This window comes from Lagopus muta, chromosome 11 (assembly GCF_023343835.1).
Source record: "Lagopus muta isolate bLagMut1 chromosome 11, bLagMut1 primary, whole genome shotgun sequence".
NCBI classification, from domain to species: Eukaryota; Metazoa; Chordata; class Aves; order Galliformes; family Phasianidae; genus Lagopus; species Lagopus muta.
The window spans coordinates 17,177,089-17,199,324 of NC_064443.1; the positions used below are offsets into that span (position 1 = coordinate 17,177,089).

The following is a 22,236-nucleotide window of genomic DNA, read 5'->3' on the forward strand; positions in this document are numbered from 1 at the left end:
GCTGTGCAGCAGCAGCATTACCACAGAGCAGATATCTCCTCAAGATATCTCACTCTGCATATTTATTCACTGCTGCCTGGTTGGGGCAAAGAAGTCATTTCTTTCTAAGCACCTCCCTGCCAAGGTGAGCGTTCTGTGTTATGACAGAAAATCCTTGGTTGAATCAGAGTGTGGTTAAAAACAAAAGGGAAAAACAGACAAAGTTAAACATGGCCTGATGTACTTTTTTTTACTTGACTGTAGTTGCTGTTTTGCCCTTGCATTCAGGGCTTAGAGTATTCAATCTACCTGCTGCCCAAAGTAATTTGGATAAAATTTATTATTATTAGCAAGCAGAAAGGGCAAAGCCAATTGCCACATGAGTTCATTACAAGGAAATTATTTTCTTATACATTTGCTAGGAGTGAGCCCTAAGTGATGCTGGCTCATTAAATCCAAGAACTCAGGTACTGTCCTCGCTCCTCTGGATTTAATAGGCATGCTTTTTCTGAAGGGTTGCTTTCTGTAATCTGCTGCATGGCACACGCAGACACCTGCCAGATGCTCGGGATCCTCCTTCATCTGATGGGACTCAGAGCCCAGACAAATACCAGAGGAGGGCTGCTGGGGCTGCTGCTGCTGCAGGGGGTTTCACGTGTTCCCACAGCTCAGGAGAGAGTGCTGCAGCATAAACACTTGTTGTGGTGTTGCATCAGCTGGAGGTCATGGCAGGTCCTGCCGTCCGATGGGATGAGAGCACAGGGTGAGGGATGGCTGCTAATAGGGAACCCCGTGTTGTTCCCAACGCACTGCGTGTGGAACAAAGGGACACTGTCTGTGCTCATAATCTGTCATTTGGAAATTAACGAACAAATGGCAGGCTGCAGATGGGATGGCTATGAAACCTCTTAGAGTAGGCAGGAGCCGCTTTCCCAGCAACTGCTTTCTGATTAATGATTTAGTTTTGAATTTGAGTGAGTCTTTGTTGCTGCGTGGTGGTTCTGGACAAACTACTTGCTGGGGGGGAATAAACCTTTTGAAGGATGTTTCATACCTACAGTAAATGCTTATTTGTCTTCAAAAGACCTAAGGAGGGTAGAAATCCTGTCAGTTAATGATGGAAGAGATCCTGATTGTCTGTTGGCCTGCTCTGTACCTACAGCATGGTTGTTTTCAGTAACCAACTTCAGTTGATCTCTCCACAAAACAGTTTTAGGTAAAAAAAAAAAAAAAAAGTTGGTAATACCCATGCAACCCAAAGTTACAGGGAGAGTAATTCTCTCCAGGTGACTTAAAACTGAGCTTTTTCTAACAAAACAAGGCATCCTGTAACCTCTGAACCTAAAACCTTGGTTTTCTACTGACTTGCATCTCGTATGAGGCAGAGTTCAGGCAATTTCTGTCTTCTCTAGCTGACAGCAGATAATGCTGGGTTACTCTCAGCCTAGATTACATTCAGGCTGTCTGCCTTGCCAGTGTCTATATTGGGATTTGCCATTCAGCTACTCTCAAACAGCATTTCCAATGTACTTTTTCTCAGTAGAGGTGCTAGTTTGAGATTTTTCCTTTGAAAATTCCCCCTATGCCAGTGACTGATGGGTTTGGATAGATGGGAGAGACTGCAAAAGTGTAAAAACCTCATTTCCTCGACAAGCTGTTCTAGAAAATGGTACTTTTTCCTCTGCCAAAAAAAAAAAAAAAAAAATCTGATCAAACCAATCTATTCCAGTGTTGCAACCTTTATCCCCTAAAAGTTTTTTGTTTGTTTGTTTGTTTTTTTTTAAATATTTATGTATTTGTTTTGGCCCAAACCCTGCTCATGACACAGGACTTTTGTTCCTCTCTGATGGCTTTACACCATGGGCTTTATCCATGGGTGATGCCCAGTAGGGGATGCAGTGTGGGCACTGATGACTCTGGGGGCACGTTGGTGGGGATGTATCCAGCACCCATTGCCAAGGCCATGTATCCCATAATGTTCTATGCAGTGGTGTTATCCCACTGTGGGCATTGTGAAGGTACTGGGGCAGGCACAAGAAAGTGCATGCAGAACTTGTTTGCTGCTTGCTCCGCAGCTGAGAATAACTGCAGCCAGCTCCTGATGCCACTCATTATTAAATGCTTTCCTCAGCAAATTGGCATTGAATGCAAACATGGCCTTTCGTCTCCCTCTAAACTGGTAATGCTTTTGACATGTTTTTTGAAGTTCTCCTTTTGAGCTGCAGCCTTTGGGCTCCCTGTGGTTTGCTGGCGATGCTCAGGCCCAAAACTTTATTTTTCCCTCTTGTGTGAAGTATTAAAAATCAGTGAGAAAAGGTTGCTTTAGTGCAAGGATTAACTTGAGCTTCGGTCTCTCTTCACTCTGTTTTGTGTTCCAAGTCATTCTCACACTTCCAGAAGGAGGGATCTGTCATTTCAGAGAGCTGTGTCTGAAGGGAAGTGCAGCACAGGATCCCACAGCTGTGCTCTGAGCCTCACTGGGAGGTGATGTTGCCATGGGGCAGGAAGCCAGCACAGTGCTGTCAGCCGAGGAGAAACCTGGGGGGAATGGTATTCTAAATGAAAGGTTGAAGGAATTGGATTTCTTTGGGATATTTTTCTGCATGAAGTTGAGTGTTTTACTGTAGGTTGGTAGACCTGCAGAGAATAATGGTTTTCAACCCGAAGTTATTAATGCAATTGATTCAGCTTCTTTGTGGGAGTTGTCCTTCACAGATCATATGTATACATCATATGTATGTGCTAGAAATAATAAATGTTATCTACTAATGGATTGGTTAGATAACATCACTGACTTGTTTTTGATGGGAGATTATAGCTCTGTTTTTCCTATTTCCAGTGCTTGGTGTCAGACAGATTGTTGGATATCTGTGATTTGCTTGTTGCTTTTTCCCACCTTAAAGTCCAGTGCTTTTCACCCATCTGCAGCTCGTCTCAGTTTTCCATTCGAAAAAAGGCCTAGAAATATTGGCAGGTATTATTGAGCCGGCTGCTCAGTGCCTGCAATTTGTTGGTGTGCCACAGGCAGGTGCAGCCTGACATCCACTGGAGAACGTAGAATAATCTAAAATAATTTACTGAGTGAAAACTCAATTAAAAGGAGAAGGTGCCATACTCATGAATTGGTAGAGAGTGTTCTGGTGAATCCTGAGATCTCCCTGGAAGGAACTTGGTTGTCTCTGTAATGCAGATTTACAGCCTGGATATTCTGTGTGGGTAAATGTGTGCTAGAAAGTCATTTCACACTGGTCCTGCGAAAGCTGTGCTAGCAGCCAGCAAGTCTGGCAGGTACCTGTTGGAAGTGATAGCACCAGGGGAGTTTTAGCTAATTAAGTAGGAAGCAGGGCTGGATTATTGGGCCAACTGTCCCAGTCTGAGGCAGACTGTACTAGAGGCTCTCCTGCGAAGTGAGTGCAGATGTAGCTATTTTCTATGGAAAGCAGAAAGAATACCTTGAGATTGCCATGACGTTCAAAGACAGAAATAAGCTGAATTTTGGAATACATGTTAAAAACTTGAAAATATAACTTACTCAGCTATGAGGCAGAATGGAATTTAAAATATTTATTTGAGTTCAGTTGACTTCTAGGAGCTCACTGAATAGCAGGTGGGAGGACAAAGCCAAATATCCTAAAGATTAGGTTTTGCAAGTACCATATACAAGGAAATATAGGGCTGAATACTTTCCACTGACAAATGTGGCTCTGCTGCCATGTGATCCATATTCCCAACTCCTGAATGCATCACCCTGAAAATTGCAAAACTAAGTATTAAGAAACACGCCTTTAAAATACACCAGTCAAGTTCCGTAAAAGGATCTGAGGAAGGATGACTCACTACTCAAATGGCCATTCATTGCATCTGTGGAGCACTTCAGATTAAATTCTCTGAAACAGCAGTGATTTCTTGTAGCAGCTCCCCTGTGTTGTAAAGCCAGTGCTGCTGCAGCAGCTCAGGGCAAGGCAGGAGAAAGGCAGCAGTCATCAGCCTTGTGTGGCCGTCCCAAACAGGAAGAGGAACATGGACACTCATCACTACAAGGTTTGAGATTTCACTTTATTAAAAGCAGATCTGAAGCAGGTTTTGCCTGCTGACAGCTGGTTGGTTGCTTGGGTCACCAGAAAGGAGCTTATGTGGAATATGGTTTTCTTGTCCCAAGGTGCCACTGATAGTGCATGGGGCAGAGCTTAGGAAACACGAAGATTTGTGAGCCCGTTTTGCTGAGATGTTTGTGGTCCATCAATGAATGGACTGCAGTCACTATTTCATATCAAGGCATGAATTTCCATGTGCTGTTTTTCTGTATAATCTGTTTGCTGCTTTGTGTGACACAGCCTTGTTTTTACTGCACACCTTGGTTATAAGATCAGATATTTTCTTCCTGTATTCTCAAATGTTTAGCCCAGATTTTTTATTTCTCAATAAACCTGCTATTCTGTCTCTTCTTGCTGTACCTCTGCCAGTGGGGGACTCCCAGTGCACTCCTGTGCATGGTGCCCTTCATAACTCAAAGCACCAACAGAGCAGAGTGCAAGTGGCAGAAGTTCAGGCAGTGCATAGCTGGTAGACCTGTGTTTGTTCTACAATAACCAGAGCTTTTTGGTTGCGTGGTCTGAGATGCAGGTACAAAACCACCCATCATATTGTTAAAAAATGCTGTGGCATTTTACAATCTGTATAATGCCCTGAGATTGGGGAAAAGAAAGGGGAATGTTCTATTTGCAGCAACAGGATCGATGCTATCTGTAAGCATTGATTCCTTTGCTTTCTGGCAAGGTGATTTGCATTCTTGTCCATCTCCCACGCTGAAATCCAGACCTTTCACTCAGGTATGTCTGTGTGTTCCACAGGTGTGTGTTTTGCAGCAGTAAACCAACATTTTCTTTTACAAAATACAAGAATAATAATTTTGCCTCGGGTAAATTCTTTCCTTTGGAAATTGAGGAATGCTTCAGGGCTTGTAACATGAGATTAAACAGAAATCAGTCTTGGTAAGATGTGAGCAAATTTTCATGTCTACAACAGCTGAAGGAAAATTAGCAGGAAAAAATTGTACAAAAGGAAAAAAAAATGTCCAAGTACAGTAAAACTCTCAGTTAAAACCCATATGTTCTATGGTTTGTGGAAGCTGGAGCTGTGTGCAACTGGCACACATGGCACTGTTGGGCAGAGCCTGTGACCGACGTGTTATTAGTGTGCATTTCTTTACAAATCCTCTTCTAGGTGGGAGAATTGCGTAACTTAATTAATGTGAGTAATAATAATTATTTAGGATCTGTCATTGCACGAGTGATGATGAATAATGCAGGTACTGCTGTGGTGCTAAATGTGGCTGCTGAGGGTTTTTTGCCTTTTCCCCTCATCCATCTCGAAGTATTGTGACATTGGGTGACACGGATAAACCTGAATTCTGTAATTAAGTCTTGTTTTAATGATCCTGGAAAATATTCCACTTTGCATGTTCTCATACTATAAATGTGGCTTAATGAGTCTTTCAGCTTTCCTATCAGCTTAATACGATGCTGACATTTCTCCATTTGGATAACAAGATGCAGTAGGATAAAATTATCTTTGAAATGCCCCATGCTGGCATATGTAGGTTTTCATGTTAGCAGAGATATTTCTGTGCCATTAGATCAGTAGCTTCTCTTCATTTATCTGCAGAAGACTGAGTCAGGCCTATTGGAAGCAAGTGTCCCCAAAAGACAAGAGAGAAATTCAGTGACTACAAGTTGATTTTTTTTCTAAGAGGATTCACCTTATTTTCCACAAGCATTGATGTGTTTAGGATTTTTTGCACTGCTGAATGCAGAAAGTAAGTTTTAAGCCTCCTTGATAGAGTGACTGGCTTTTGCATTTGTAAGAAATAAATAATAATTTAAAACATCATATTTGTTGGTAACAGTGACTGAATCCATGGGTTTCAGCCCCCTCACCGTGAACTGTACACAGAGTCAATTAAATCTGTGCTTACAGAGGGAAATGTGGGATTTTCTTGTTCTTTCTCCAGGATGCAAACACAGTTGCTGGCTGCTATGTAAAGCAAAAGGCAATTTCTTGTGTTGGTTGAGGGCAGAAAGAGCTTGTGTGCATTCAAGCAATCACATCTGTGGTGTGGAATGCTCAGCCTCATTTCTACAGTTGCTTCTGTGAAAGGAGGATAAACTGATGGCCAATGCTCTTCCCAGAGGGAAGGGTTTAAAGAGTGCTCCTGGACCTCAGAAAGGTGATTTTATTTCATCTTTAATTCAGACGTAAGATCAGAATATATTTATTTTACCCAGCTCTACCAGAGTCCTCAGAAGCATAAGAAAGACCTGTTTCCAGCCACAGTCTTCTTTCTCAATTGCTGCTGGAATGGTTGAGGAAAATAATAACAAATTGCTGTATCTTATGCTTTTTGGTATAGAAGAAGTTTCCCAGTTGAAGTTACAAACCTCTTAAGGGTGATCTCTGCAGTACGAACCAAGATGGCATTTCCAGAAAAGGAGTGAATGCAAGGCTTATTTATTTTGCTTGCATTCAAAGGCTTTCTAACTAGAAAGTACTCTTCAATTTTCCTATTTGGGTCTGTTAGAAAGGAAAAAAGTGGTTTGAAAGAATTGACTTCGATTTCTAGCCAAAGGCCAGACAAAGCGATCACATATAAAAGTATCAGGTGTGTTCTATGTGTAGAATAGTAGAAAAATCTGTTCTGAAGCATAAGTTAACACTACCACATTACAACTTTTAGCTATGTAATTACAATCATGCTGCATTTGGAAAGTGTGAATACTTACATTCCAGTGATTTGTTATCAGATTGGTCATAGAGCTAATTTTGATTAAATACACTTCGTGTTTGAGAATTGCTCTGAGTTTTTGTGCCTCAGAGGTATAAAGTGGAAATGAAAAAGGCATGAGAAGATGAAGAAGAAACAAACACTCCATTTGTAGAGAAAATGTCTTTATTTTTCTTCCCTAATTTACCCTAAAGGTGCATATATGATAATGGAAACAAATCCATTGCAAACCAGGGGTACATGGCACATACTGGGGTCCCGTGGAAGTTTTTTTTGGAATTGATTATTGTAATACCGAGCTCAAATAATAAGCATGATGTGTTAATTAGGCTACTGATGTAATGCAAGCTATTTCTAAGCAAAAAAAATAAAAGAAGTTTTTAGCAATAGGAGATGAAATTGAACCAGATTTATAAGAAATGCTTCAGAATATCCTATACATCTGGCTATAGCAAATGTTGAGTCAGAAGTATGTTATTGCAAATAATTTAGTTTATTAGGGATTAGTCACTGATGCAGTCATTAGAGAATTCAATGCAGAAAGCTTTAACTCTTACACTGTCCCTCCCTGACTCCTTTATCTTTAGCCCCAGCAGCAGTTGTTTCTCTCTCCTGCACCAAAGCAGTCGTGTTCTCCAGGGACATCTTTGGCCAGTTTAGTCCATAATCCTCCATAATGGGCTCTCCAGAGGGCCTTGGTACTAAATGCTCTTGGTGAGTAATAGTATATGCAAAATAGATCAGCACGCACGTCCTGCCATGTAATAAATGACTGAAGCATGGCAGGGAATTGCTCTGCAGGAGAACTATTGGCTGAACCCAACTTACTAAAATTCTCAGTATCAGAAACTTGGATTTATCTCCAGGCTTCCCTATGCATGTGGCCCTGGACTGTTGCCTCTGCAGGGTGAACCTAGTGCAGACCTGCAAGGGTGAGCAGTCAGTTTCCAGGTTTTCCTAATGGTGTTTTACTTGAGGCTCACGAGACACCAATTGAGTTGGTCACTGAGAAATATCAGCAACATAAATGTGATCTTTGCCTATTAGAAAGACTTTGTGGGTAAGCAGGAGGAAAGAATTGCTTGTTTTTTTTTTTTTCCACTGTTGCCACTGAAAGAATGAATAGAGAAGATGGACACAAGAAGTTTTAGTAGGCTCTTAAGGTCCCATGAGAAGTCTGTTGAAGTTGGGGACCAAATTCCCTCTGATCCATCTCCTTAATTAAAAGCAGCAGAATATTCCAGGAAAGCAAAGGACTGCACTGACAAGGAAATATTTGAGACTTGTAACCCACACCAAGATTTTCTGAGGTAACACTCCACATCCATAAGCATTTATTTGAGTGCAGGAAGAGCTCTGGTCCATGTGTGCATCTGGTCCAGCATTATCCATTACGTCCATCAATCTTGCTTGTGTGCCACGTATATCATTAGGAATCGCTGCTCTTTTTTTTTTTGTTTGTTTCATTAGGGATGGCAAAATAAAACATTTAATAAGATTTTTTAATATGAGCTAAATTTAAATATTCATTATTTCTATGAATTGCATGTCAGTAAGCTTTTAATATGCTGTATGTAAAAAATAATAATCTCCTCATTGCTCATCACTCTCTTCAGCTTGAGCACAAAGGTCATCCAAGTGTTGTTTCTGGTCCGTTTCATTCCCTCGTGGTTTCTGGTTGTGCAACGTGTCACTGTGTGTCTGGATGAATCTCTCAGTCCTTCATCCTTGAAAGCCAATTTTCATGCAACTTTTCATCCTAAATTCTCTCATTCAGATTTGATTAATAACGTGTATTTTTGTTTTGGAAGCTGTATGAGAATGCTATATGCGTGTTTGCAGCATGTTTCCATGCTGCCCTCCCACTACTACCCTTAATGCCATGGGAGTCCTCATTGCCCTCTTTGGTCCATCTCCTGTGCACTGCTGAATGCAATGATCAGAAGACAAGTTTCATTTTAATAACCTTAATGCAGTTGGTTTCCCTGATGCTATGATATGCACACTATGATCTTATGGTTTTATGCTATATTGCATCTGGGTATATTCAAGTATGAAGTTTCTCATATCCAGGTTAGAGAGAATTCTGTACTGATCTCCCTTGGAAAAAAACTGCACCTTTTGCTTTCTGTACATTTAAATATTTCACTGCCAAGAGGAGCAAATTGTACTGTGAGCTGCAACACAGCAGATGTTGGCCTTTAGAAGATGATTGCTTTTCTCTGCTGGCCTGAAGTTTGTCTGTATGCAGTGGTACACTGAAGGGCACAGTGTATGAAAATTAAGCTGTCACTACTGATAATAGCCTTGGAATGAAAGGTTTTTTCTTTTCATACGGGTGGACTTTCTCACAAGCCCAGTTTCTGACGCAGATGAGATACAATTGCTAATTTCTCACTACTTGATGAGTTCACTGCCCTTAGTAGGGCTATGGTGATTTCAGGGTGGTGAAAGAGCTGGAGCAGAAATAGTTATAGAGAGAAACTCCAGCACTTGATGAAAAAATAATACAATCAATTAATAGATAATCAAGTATTAATAATTCAAGTGAGCTGGGGGATGAATGTTGTTAATAATTAAACATTATTCTGATGGATTGAAATTAATCACAGTATCACCTCTCTATCTGGAGGCACACTAGTGATAAGTCTGAGTCTACCTCTTGATGTAATGGATGTCTTTAACCCAACACCGGGTTGTGTTTTGTGACTCAAAAGATGTGGAAAGCATTCCCTGTGTGTTACCTGCATTTTTACAAACGTGCAGGGAGAAATGTTTTCTATCTGCCATTAAATCAGTTCCTTTGGGATGTATTTATTTTTATTTTTGGAGTGGCTTAATTCCAGTGCTTTGGGAATGGCTCTGTTCAAGGAGTGCCCCATGCAGGGGGGCTGTGAGAGGTGTCAGGATGGGTGAGATGCAAGTGAGCTGTCCCAGTCACCTGAGCATTGCAGGTGAGAATGGTTATTGCCAAAGAGAGAGACACTGTACAGATACAGGAAAGATCTGAAAGGCTTTGGCTGAACTAACCTGAGTGTTCTGAAGTGGTCCGAGTAGAAAATGGCACGTTGGGTTGGCTGAATGCAGTAACACTTGAACCACTTTGGGAGTATAGTTGGTACATGGTCACCGAGGGCACAAAGCTACTCAAAGTAACCTTGGAATAATGGATAAATGAGAAGGAAGCATCTTATTTAATAGTCTGCTTACAAGTGCATTAATTTTCCAGACTGTTCTAACCTCCAAGATTCAAGCAGTGAAAACACTTCTGTCTTGAAAACAGGATGAGACTCATGAGAGCATCCAGAGACTTCCAGGCTTTTGCTTGCATTCAAATTCTTCTGCTTCCTGCCACTTGTTTGATACTGTCCAAGTTTTTCTGCAACTAGTGCATTATTTGCTGTGACTCACGTTCCAAATGTGTGCTGTTTGCAAAACCCACAATGCTACTGTGTAAATGCTCTGACCTCCAGAGCTCCGTCATCTGGAGTTGAGATTGCCTTTGTGCAAGGTGTGACTCAGTGCCAGCCAGGCACTGGGGCTGAAAGGGAGACCAGGAGAGGAGCAGTGAGCTGGCATTGCAGTAGATTGCTCCTGGGGCAGTGATGTCAGTGACTGCTCTTCAAGCTGGTTTGCTCTAAAATTACAGAGAGGCACACGTGGGAACACCAGAGAGGAGAGTTCCTAGAAAAGCTTCCTAGTTGTTCCTATCTTGGGTTTGTAATGGGTTTATGTGGTAAAAATGTTAATTGAGTAGCATGGAATAAAAAAAAATCAAGATTTGAATGAATAATATGAACAATTAGATGTAAATGATAATTAGATTAATGGAATCTCTTAATTACTTGTATCATTTACTTAATCTTCTATGTTAAATTCAGAAGCATCTACAGACCAGGAAGCAAGTCCTCCTAGAAGGTCTTGTTGAGATAATTGAAAGAGGTGGCAGATTAATCACAGCGTGACAGAAAGGAGAGAAATGAGCAGTTTAAAAGCTCTGTGCTGGTGTTGCAGAAGGCACTGCTAATCATAGGGAGGTCTGGGAGAGAAGAGAAAATTGAAACTCAACAGCAGTATATTGATTTTCCTAGGAAGGTTTCATTTGGAGAAGGCTGCTGAAGGAAGTGGTGTGATTTCAGTAAGAGCAGTGCTCCCATCTCAGCATGCCATGACCTGTGTTTCAGGAGAGATGTTTGTGAGAGCTCTTCCGACTCAACCACTCCAACTGTCCTTGTGTTGAGTGGTGTCATCTGGCCTCAGAAATACAGCTGATTGCAGGGGGGTAGAGATGAGTAGAGATGCACTGGGATGCTTGTGCCTCACTGCTTTGGAAATCGAATCTTACTGGTGATGACAAGTGAGCTGAAAGGGTTTGCTGCTGTAACTTTGTCCTCTTCTTCATGTTTCTGCATGTGTAGCTGCATATATTCATATCTACCTACACACGTGTGCCTGAGGTGATGTGGAGCTCCAGGAGATTGCACATACACAGAATGGCTTCAGATAGTCCGCTTATCTGAAATCTTTGTGCCGTGTTTGATCATAAAAAATATCTCCCCTGTGCCTCAGCATCTACACAACAGGGGAAGAACTCTGCCTGCTCCCTTAGGATTGTTTTGAAGGCAACTACGTGAGGAGTTTGGAAATGAGTGATGTGACCGGGGGGAAAAGGATAGGAATCTCTGGAAAAATAAATGTTTATAAAATATCTTACAGTTTTAGATTGTTGTTCTTAACTTTCTGTCCTGAGTGGTTATTAATTTTGTTTTTGGGGGCAGTGTGGGAGCTGCAGTGAGCATTTCATAGAGGATGTGCCACGTAATGGTGCTGATTAACATTCACACGAGGTAGCTCAGAGGTGTGTGTGGGGGGGGGAGGGGGGGGGGGAGAGGGGAGGAAGACAGCTTGGCAAGTTTAATAAATGCTTTAGTAAGTGGATCTGCTTCCTCACTGCATGGGGAGAGTACACAAACCAAGAAGATAAAACCAAAAACCCTCTCTGGGATTTTCAAATTACTGCTTGAGATTGGGTATGATATTAATGTGAATAGAGTATACGAATCCCTTGAAATCCTGATCTCAACCTTATCCCAATGCCTGAAGGGCTTCCTCCCCTGGAGAGAGCTGTTTCTGGAGGGAATTGGGATCTCTGCTCCTGCACTGGGCTTCCGGGGCTCTCAGGGTTTGGGCTCTCGAGTAGTGTGATTATAAATAAGCTGAGCTGAGTAAAGGGCTTAAAACCATGAGTGAAACAGGAACTGGGGGCTGTTTCCTGCCTTTTGCAGAAGGCAGAGCTGTGCTGGTGGATTGGAGCTGATGTCTGATTGCCCAGGATATCAGCCCCACCATGGACACAGAAGTCACCTCCAGTCTGTGTGTTCTGCAGTGCATTGCCTGTTGTGGCCGTCTGTCTGCTGGGCATCAGTGCCCTTTTGCATGGATTTGTGCTGTGTGCTGTGCTAGCATTATGACCAATAGAATATGAAGCAGTGGGGGAAGCAGGTGCATGCTATTTCTCACTTTTTTTTTTCAAAAAATTCTATTTTTATTCTTTTTTTTTTAATTTTTTTTTTTTCAGTGCAGGGTTCCTATTTCCTTTTTATATTTTGTTACTGTAATGAGTTTTCTTGGCTCCCCATCCATCAGAAATCTTGACTTGATGATGTTGCTGGAAAACAGTTAAAGGTTTAAATTATAAACTCTGAGAAAATCAGCGATGCATGATTAGTAGAAAATTTTAAATATAATAGTCATATTTTTTATGCTGTGTACAGTAATGTCTTCTGTCAGCTGCAGTGCGACTTTTAATACATATTAATAGACTCTGTAACAATACAGATTGTTTTTACATCTTTTGTCAGACAGTTGTGGCATTAAGGTCTGCATGTATAAATTCTTCATTTGCTGGAAGAAACCAATACACAAATGATAAGGTCAGCTCTGTGCAGAGATACAGTTCCAGTGCATTGCCCATGCACCCTGCAGGATTTCAGTCAGCTTCGGATTTGTCAGCAGAATGAAATAAAGAAGGAGCTGGGTGCTGCTCCAGGCTGCCCACCTCTGTATGCTTCCTGTGCTTCTCAGTGGCAGACCAACAAGGCAGATTTTGCAGGAAATCCCTTCAGCAAACAGGAAAGGTTACTCACCTCTGAGCTGAAGGCAGCAGCTTCTCGGGCAGTTCATTGCAGAGCTCAAATACCCCCTTGTATGGATTGCTTGTAATCGCTTTGGTAACTTTTGGCCTTGCTGAGAAGCCTGGAAAATAATATTTAAAAACAATAATTAAAAAAACCTGTGCTTTTCCTTGAAATCTTTTGAGCTTTTCTCAATCATTAAGTTTTCAATAGTGGAGGCGGTAGCTCTTGCATTGTTCTTAATCACAATAATTATCAGCGTGCATAATGAGCTCTGCAGAGCCGTGGCTTCAGTAACACATCTGCAGCTGGAGCAGCTCTTCTCACCTTTACCCTCACCGACACCCATTTTGAGTTAAGACACCATCCCTCACCTTTGCATGGGGCTGGTCCTTTGAAACAGTTGCTCTGTAGTGAAAGAAAAGTGGCAGTGATTTCAAGGGCCAGACACAAGAGGTAAGAAAACTGCCTCTTGTTACTCATTGAGATTGTTACTGTTCAGCAGAACCTCCCAATCCAGAGGCTGTGCAAAAAAACTGCCGCCTCGGAGAGAAAATGGAAGCAAATTGCACTTGAATACTTCAGAAAGAAATGTTTTGAGATAAGGTGGAATCTCATATTGGTGTGTGATAACTGCCCCACTGTGCTGTGTCATTGTCATTGCAGATGGAGTGGGGTTCCTCTCTGGAGATGGAGCCATTGCAGATGGAGTGATATATCATTAACTGACAGCTTGTTAATTCTGTGATGTTATGAAATCTCCTGGGCATGTAATTGCTACAAGTGTTTGCTTGACTTTACTGCAGAGCTTGACTTTATACTGCAGAAGTTTGTACCTCATGAAGTTCTGTCTTGGCTATAAAATGCAACTATTAGGAAGCAAAATATTGGTTCAAGAAGTACAGATGAGAATAAATGCATAATAAAATAAAATGTATGCTTTAGAATTACAAGCATCCATCCCATGTCCCACTGATGACATCCACTGCGGTAGCTGTTGATTCCCCAGCTGGGGGCTAATTTCCCAGAACTTATTGCTGCATTGTGGTGCTCCCAGCATTGACATGGGGAGAACAGCAGGGAGGGAGCATAGCTGACAGATATTTTAAGCTGTTATGTGGTTTGGGAGTAGTTTATGCAAGGAGGATGGAGGGACCTGGGTACTGTAGGGAGCTCTATCTCTGGTGGAGGACTGCAAGGGCTTTTGAGGATGGCATTAGGGTCATGGGTTTGGGGTCAACCCTGAGTTCTGCAAAGCCTTGGAGCAAAGGGGGTGTGCTGTGCTGGTGATGAAATGCAAAGATGTACTCCTGGCTATTCACTGTGGAAGAGCTGCTGAAAGCAGCAAACTGCAACAGTCAGCTCTGGAGTGAGGGTGAAACCATTGTGCAAGCATTGGAGCTGAGTGCTTCACGTGTGTGCTTCACCTGCAGCTTTTTTGGAACGCTGAGCTGGCACGTTAAGGGCTTGGGTTAAACCCAGCCTACTTTGCACAGGGATATCTTGAAGCACTGGTCCTGTCTATGCATCCCTCAGCTCTAGAAACACAGCAGCCAGGCTCTCTGCCAGTCTGGCTGTTTTCTGTGTGTTTTCTGTTGCCCTGAGAAGTGGAGCTGGAGATAAGAGGCTGTGTCTGGGTGGGTCCTCCTGGCTGCAGCCCCAGAGAAGCCAGAGAGAGCCACTCCCAAACACCTGGGGTGCCCAAACTTGTCCTGGATTATACAAGCTTCAAGTATTTAGGGAACACGCTGATTCTTTGAATGTGAAAGCAGTAGTCCTGGTGCCCCACAAGACTGCTTTAAATGTTATTTAAGGTTAGCAACTGCAGAAGGCGTTAGCTCTGAAGGAGGAAACTCATTTGTCTTCACTTTGGGGCTTCCAGCCCAACAGTTGGAGATGAGAGTCTGTCCCTTAGAATTCTTTGTTTGTTTGCATTTATTTGCCTGCTGCCAGTGGATTGCACTTTACTGGAGAAAGAATTAGAGAAGAGAGGCATTTCAGGCATTGCCTTTTTCTGTTTCTCTCTGGAAGCACTGAATTGCAGATATTTGGAAACATTTTTAAAGCCATGTATATATATATATATACATATACATATATATATATATCGCTGTAATACCATGCCCCACTTCATCAAGGTTTTCTTGTCTGGTTTTAACCCCAGCACTGCTTTGCTTTACCAATCTCTTCCATTAACTGGAAAGGCTGGGAAAGAGATTTGGTGCACACAAGCAGAATTCAATTTGTTTCCTACAGAGACAGAAGGTCAGGTTTGTTTGTTTGTTGGTTTATGCCTGTGGAGGTGATGTCAGCCAGGCGTATCTCTCCTGACCTCAGAGCACACAGTGTGGTGCAGATGAGAGTCCTCCTGTACACATGCACTGATGCAAATGAACCACTTGGTTCTTGTGTGTGTGTGTGTGTATTTTATGTGTATAAATAAATACAGGTGAAGTTTGCTTGCTCCTATTAGTATTTCTGCAATAAATTTGCACTGTGTAGAGACACTGGAAGAGATCAAGCAGTTTCGATCCCCCCCCCTCGATCCCCCCCATGGGCACTGTGCTTTCCATGCTGCTCTCCCATCACTGCAGCTGCTGTCACCGCCACAGCATCTCCCGTTCCTCACTTGGTGCTCAGGGACCTGGTGCTGCTTTTATTCCCTCCCCAGTGCATTCTGCTTCATCAGCATGCGTTCTCCCTGCCCTGTCTGTCTCTGCCCAGCACCAACCTGAGCTCATCTGCATCCCCGCTGCTCTGACAGCATCAGTGCTCTCCTAGGAGCTGTTCCCTCTCTCATCTACATCTGATAGCAGCTGCTTCATGGCCCCACATGGCTGTACCATGCTTGTTGGTGTCTGCTCCAATTTCCTCATGTACTCTTCTTGCTGCTTCCTGCTTTCCCAAATCTCTCTCTCTCCATCTTCTTTTCATTATCCGAGTCTTGTGTTGATCTGTACAGTTCCACAGTGCTGCACCCCTTCAGCTCCAACCCGCTCTCATGTCTGCATGCAAGAGAGCTGCAAACATCCACTCTCAACAAGCATTTAATTATTATTCCTTTTCCTGTTCTATTTCAGATGTCAAGTAGTGTCAGATAGAGGAATGCGGGGTTCACACCAAGTTGACTCTGCTGTTTCAAGTCTGCATGGACGACGTAGGGATGAGTCAGGACAGCTCTGCTGTGTGACCCCCCTGCCACCAGCTGCCTTCCCCCCAGGCAATTCAGCCCTGGTGGTGTGTGTTCAACCCTGTGCAGTTTGTGAGATGCTCTGCTGGGAGTGCAGGTGGGAGGGGAAATCCACTGTGTGCTGCTGCTGGCTGAGGGCACACAGCATCCCATGGTGCTGCTGCAGCTGGCTGTGCCCAGGATCCTGCTCTGCAGGCTAAGGACGAACTCCAAATGTCTGAGAAAGCCACTTGAAATTCAGATTTCTCAACAATTCTTCTCTTCACGTTGTGATACCCATCTCCATTCCCATCCTGTATGTGGACCTCAGTAGCTGTTGTGGTCTGGCATCACTTACCTGGTCAACTTAATGCTTGCAGTTATAGATGAGAGAGGGAATAGAAGAAAAAAATCATTTTATCGCTTTGTGAAGCACTGTGCCAATTTTCCATGTCACAGAAGAGAGATGCCATAGTCAGTAGTTATTACTGAAGTCTAATTATGTAAATGACATAATTTAATAATGATTATTAAATCCAAGCAAGTTTTATTTCTTTTCCTTATTATTGATGGCTCTCTTTGATAGCAAATGACAAGGTGCTTATCATAAAATTAATTTTCATGGAGGCGTTGCATCGTTTGGGATGCTTCAGTCATGGGACTGAGGGTGCTCAGGTGACCTGTTATCTCTGCAGGAGCAAACGTTGTCCAGGAGGACAGCAGGAAGGGGAGAGAAAACTTGCACAGCAGCAAATATTTAATTAGAAGAGCTGCTTGGGCTGCCTGGTTGTGGCAGCTGCTTAAACAGAGATCTGGGCTTTAAATAACTGCAGCTAAATAAAAAGAGAAGGAGGAGAGAGGAGGGAAAAGCTCAAAGGGCATGGGCTGTAATTGCGAAAGCAGTTTTCAGTTTCCCATTGCAATGCCTTTACCAGCCATTAGTGCCTGTTTGCAGTGTGGGGTATCCGTGGGTTATGGAAGTATTACTGCAGCAGTGTGTCACCTGCAGCTCCAGCTGGATCTAATGAGGAAGGCCCCCACTGACTGTTCTGCAGAGTGGAATAAAGCAGAATGCAGTAGCTGGAAGATTTGTTCCTTTCCTGCATTTGCTGACTAAATAAGAGCATCAGCTCAGCTCGGGGGTTTCCTGTGCTCCAGGGATGTGCATAGGCTCAGAGCTGCAGGGGAGCACGAAGGAGGCAGGAGACAGGTCAGAGGCATTGGAAAGTGAAGTGCATGAAAGGCCTCGTGCAATGCTTGGCTTTTTAATAAGTGACTCTTCTCTGCAGCTTTCTGAGCTGTTTTCTGATCAGCATTTCTACGGTGCGTAACGGGATGTGAGTTACGGGCGAGGACGGCAGAGTAATGAGGTGGATCTGTCCAAGTGTGCCATACAAATGAGATGGAAAAACAACGTGACCAACAGAATTTGTGACTTCTTCATTTTTTTCTAAAGAAAAAAGGACAACCTGTGGTGCTATATAGAGGCTCTGTGCAAAGTGTATGGCACAGTTTTCACGTACACAACGTGGAAAGCGCTTTTTCCCCATGCACATGTAATTGATTAGTACACGATGTCTGCAGACAGGCTGGTGAGCAGAAGTCACACTTGTTCTGAGGAATATTGCGTTATGGGCAGAATGGGTAATGAAGGCCACAGTTTTGCAAGGCTGATGTTGAACATTAAGATTCTCTTTCCAATTTCATGCAACTTAACAGAATTCAGGCAGAGTTTTCCCTTCCAAATGGATGCTTATTGATGTTGTACTTTAATTTCTAGCAAGATGGAGGAGGATACAGGAATATAGGGTGCGAAAAGAGACTTGTTTCAACTTCCACTTAGTTTGCCTTTAGGAACAATAGCTGTTTACTGCTGTTTGTATGGGTAGTTTGCTTGCAGTTATACCCTTTTTCCCGTTCATGTTGTCACCATGCTTTGAGCACAGGGAACTCTAAAGCAAACCCAGCCCTGAGCTGTGGCCAGCACTGCTGGGAGCTGGGCATCAAGGTGAGGCTCCTCCAGGAGGTATTGCTTCACTGTAAGGTGAATCATGAGAAAGCTCACGATTTTCCTATTGTTTTCTGCTTTGAAACAGTGAGAATGAGCATACAAGAGAAGAAAGTGCTGTTGCTGTGCAAGTTCCTTTTGCAATCAGGAGGATTTGCATCACCTCCACTAAAGAAGGCTGTCGTTGGCAGTCTGATCTGAAAACAAACTGCAACCAGCTTTCATTCCCTTGGTGCACGGTTGACGCACTGTCCTTTCCAGTCATTCAGCCCTGCTGCTGCCGTACTTTATTTTGTGCTTCATGCTTGACCTATGAGCTGAAATGCTAATTGCTGATGAAAATTTCAATTAATGTAAAACTAGTTTCAGCCAGAAATATAGGCAACTCATCTAGGGGGTGCAGTATGTCAAGAGGAAAGAAAGAAAGAATGGCAAAAGCCTCTGAGAGTAGTTGAATTTTTAGCTGGCTGTTGTGCTTGTCTCTCCTGCACTGCATCACCTGCTGGGGCTGGGGAAGTCTCTGGTTCCAATGGTTAATGAGAATTGAATGGCCTTGCTTTTAAGAAAAGTGATGCAGCATGTGCATGGGGTTGGATTGTGGTTGCATCTGTAAAGCTGTGCGTGTATAAAGCCAAGCACCTTATTTTATGGTGCTTGATACATGTGTTATGTAAATTGTGCTGTATAGTGCAATGGAGAAATATAATCTGAAATTGCAGTAGGGTATTTTTATTTCTACTTTAACTTTAGATAACATAAAGCCTTGCTAATTAAATCATTGTATATCTCTCAGAAGTTTGCAAAGCACTTACGAGAGCAATTTATGTTGCAGGATGGGGTTTGTACAGCTCAAGTACACCATCATAAATCCAGATATTCCCCTGAAAAAAAAAAAGTAGAAAAAAAGATTGCTGCCACAGTAGAACAAGGAGCTGGAAGAAATGGAGTGTGAAGGTTCAGATTGGTTCCTACTCAGAGAACGATTGCCCTGGTGTCCCCACAAGCTGAGTTTGTGCCCCTTGCAGGTCCCTGTCCAGCTCTGCTCCTCTGGGTCCCTCAGCTCATAACTGTTAATTTTCTGTATTTTCTTGGTTCTAAGTGCCTAAAATAACGAGGGCCGTTCTGCAGCCCACGAGAGGAATGTTTTTATGGTGGTCCATAAAAGTCTGTGTTGCATGTCCAGGTTGCTGATGTTAGAGGGTAGGAAGACGTGAGCACAAGGCAGTGATTCTGGCAGACAGCTCCAGTGGCAGCTAGAGCTCACATTCTTAGTTGCCTCTAAGAACGAAGCTTCATGCTGGCAAGCAGCTACCAATGAGCAGATCATGTGTACTGATTAGAAGCACTGTTTCTGTGCTTTTCAGGCACTCTGTATATAACGTGTGCAAGGCTTTAAGAAAGATGGTGCTGGTACCCTGTGATGCAGTGGTATGGTGCTCCAGCAGTGAGATGCACAGGACAAATTAAATCAGACCTGCCAGGTGGATCCTTACACAGAGAGAGTGATGGCCAAGAGACAACATTAACTACTCCCAGAGCTTGTAAATGGCTTGAGAACAGCATGGGATAAGAGGTACTGAGGTCTCAGGATTGCATTTTAGGATTTTGCTGGAAGCAGATAAGCAATGTGTTCAGAACTGGATTGCTAGTGCTGCTGTGTTTCCCCACGGGAAGGCAGCAGGACAGGTGATGCACATGTTGCCCTTCCCAACCTGTGGAGCTTGCAAACAGAAATTGCATAAAATGAGTTTCCACATAATCAGCCCAAGGATGAATTGTGTGTCACAGCTGGGGGTAGCAGGCCTTGCCTTGGGGATAGGCAGCAGCTATGCTGGTGTCTGCCTGCCTGGTGGTGACATCACGTCTGCTGGCCTTCTCCTCCTGCAAACCAGGCAAGGTTTGGGCTCCCTGAACCCTTATTTGTTTCTTAAAGCCTCATCCCAGGGAAATTAGTTATGCTACTTACACTGGTTATTGGATCAGCAGTCTTACTGCTGCTTGCACTGCAGGAGTACATTTCACAGCCTTGCACGCGTATTTCTTTATCCTTTATATGCAATCTATCGCATTTCTAGTGATAGCTTTGTGTTTTCTTGAGATTGAAAGACCTAAAAACCGATGGATCACAAAACTGTTAAGGCACAATTGTTAAAATCACGTTCAAAACATGAATTTGCTGAAATAATACTGAAATCTTGCCTAACCGCACTGGAAACTTAGACCTGCGCAGTCCAAAAATGTTGACAGAATCCTTGGCAAGGTGCATGGTGCATAGGCTCATCTCACCAAGCCTCCTGGGAGCGAGGTTGTGTCATGACTGTGTGCTGCAGCCTCATACCTGCTTGGGAAATGTTTCCCTGCAGAAGGAAGGGCACCTTTCTGATTTGGATGATTACTTTAATCATCTCCAACATTTGCATATGGACTGCTTTCCGGAGAAAGCAGCAAGTTCCAAAAATAGGCAATAGGGATGGAGTCAAGTGAAGGTTATCTTCTCACTGCTGTGTGTGCTTTTTAGGGGAAAAAGCTATGCATGACATCAGTACTCAGAGTGAAATGATGGGTCCCTGTGAATGTTCCTTCTCATCCTTTCCAAACATAAATGACCACAGGTGGTGGTGCTTTGTCATTATTTTTGGTGCTATTTTATCTGTTTTCAGGAGGAAAAAACAGACAACAGCTGCCTAAATATTGCAGCTGTAGCATTATGTTTAAGGTCTCACTGGCATAAATATCAACCTTTCTTAGCTAATTAGTGAAGCAGCGAGGTGTTCCTGCCCAGGGCCTGGAAAATGCAGAATTTTTCTCTTCCAGCCGCTGGGGTTTAAGTGGTGCTGCGGGTGATGGAAGGTGGCATTTCCAAACTGGTGGGAGGCCATAAAGGAAATGGGGAGGTAGAGGAGGTGCTGGCACTGAGCTGTGCTCTAATAGCTCCGGAGCAGCGGTGCCGAGGAAGCTGAGCGTGGAGCGGAGCAGTGTGCTTCCCTGTCTTTGTCCAGGGCTGGGATTTTTTTCTTCTGTGATTAGATCCAAAAGTGAGACTGCTTAATTAAACTTCTCAGCCCTCTGTAAGCCCTCAGTACAAGAAAGACATTGAGATTTTGGAAAGGGTCCAGAGGAGGGCGACTAAGATGATCAGGGGGCTGGAGCACCTCCCCTATGAGGACAGGCTGAGGGAGTTGGGCTTGTTCAGCCTGGAGAAGAGAAGGCTGCGGGGTGACCTCATTGCAGCCTATCAATACCTGAAGGGAACCTACACCCAGGAGGGGAGTAAACTCTTCAAAAGGGCTGACAACAGCAGGACTAGGGGAAATGGTTTTAAGTTGAAGGAGGGAAGATTTAGGTTAGATGTTAGGGGGAAGTTCTTTACTAGGAGAGTGGTTAGGCCCTGGAACGGGCTGCCCAGGGAGGTTGTGGATGCCCCGTCCTTGGACGTGTTTAAGGCCAGGCTGGACGGGGTCCTGGGCAACCTGATCTGAATGTGTATGTTTGGTGGCCCTGCTAGGCAGGGGGGTTGGAACTACATGATCCTCGGGGTCCCTTCCAACCCGGGTGATTCTGTGATTCTGTGTGATTCTGTGCTGTACGGTCATTTATCTTGCAACATATGATCTAATTAAATAAAAACTTTCATTTCTCATACCAGGAAAGATTTTTTTATTATTTTCCAGAGTTTTGTTTTTCTGTTGTGTCACTGGGGCCACCCTGAAGGCCGAGACTTCTAATTACCAACAGCTTTTATTTAACAGTCTTGAAATATATGTGTCACTGAGAAATTAAATCTGATTCTAGCTAATGAAAAGGTCAGCTCAGAAACGCAGCAATATTAAGCTGTGGGAATTCAGAGCTTTCATTAATATTTGTGCCATACAGAATTTATACAGGAGCCAAATCTTGCATAGCTTGAGAGGACCAAATAGCTGAGATTGATTCCATATTTAATAGCACAATGTAATTTCTCTTGGAAGCAGTAGATCTCTAATCTGGGATTTTTGGCTGTCATTCTGCTACTGTTGATGAGCAATTTTAATGCAGTAATTACATGTAGGGAAAACTGTTCATGAGGTTTATGAGGAAAAAAATGACAATTTAATTTTTTTCCCTGTTTAGCCGTCCAATGTTTATATAGCATGTTTTGGAAGTGGTGGTATACATAGAAATAATC

At 43.1% G+C, this 22,236-nt stretch overlaps 1 protein-coding gene across 11 annotated transcripts in view; it reads left to right on the forward strand.

Annotated features, from left to right (window-relative positions):
• Window positions 1-22,236, forward strand: part of CHL1 (cell adhesion molecule L1 like) — a 109,182-nt gene that overhangs the window by 35,910 nt on the left and 51,036 nt on the right. Inside the window, exon 1 of one of the 11 annotated variants that reach the window (XM_048957352.1) lies at window positions 3,858-4,020. The exons of the other annotated variants lie outside the window; for them this stretch is intronic. The gene's annotated coding sequence lies outside the window, so the exon portion shown is untranslated. Of the gene's footprint in view, window positions 1-3,857; window positions 4,021-22,236 lie in introns of those variants that run through there. 11 annotated transcript variants of the gene reach the window in all.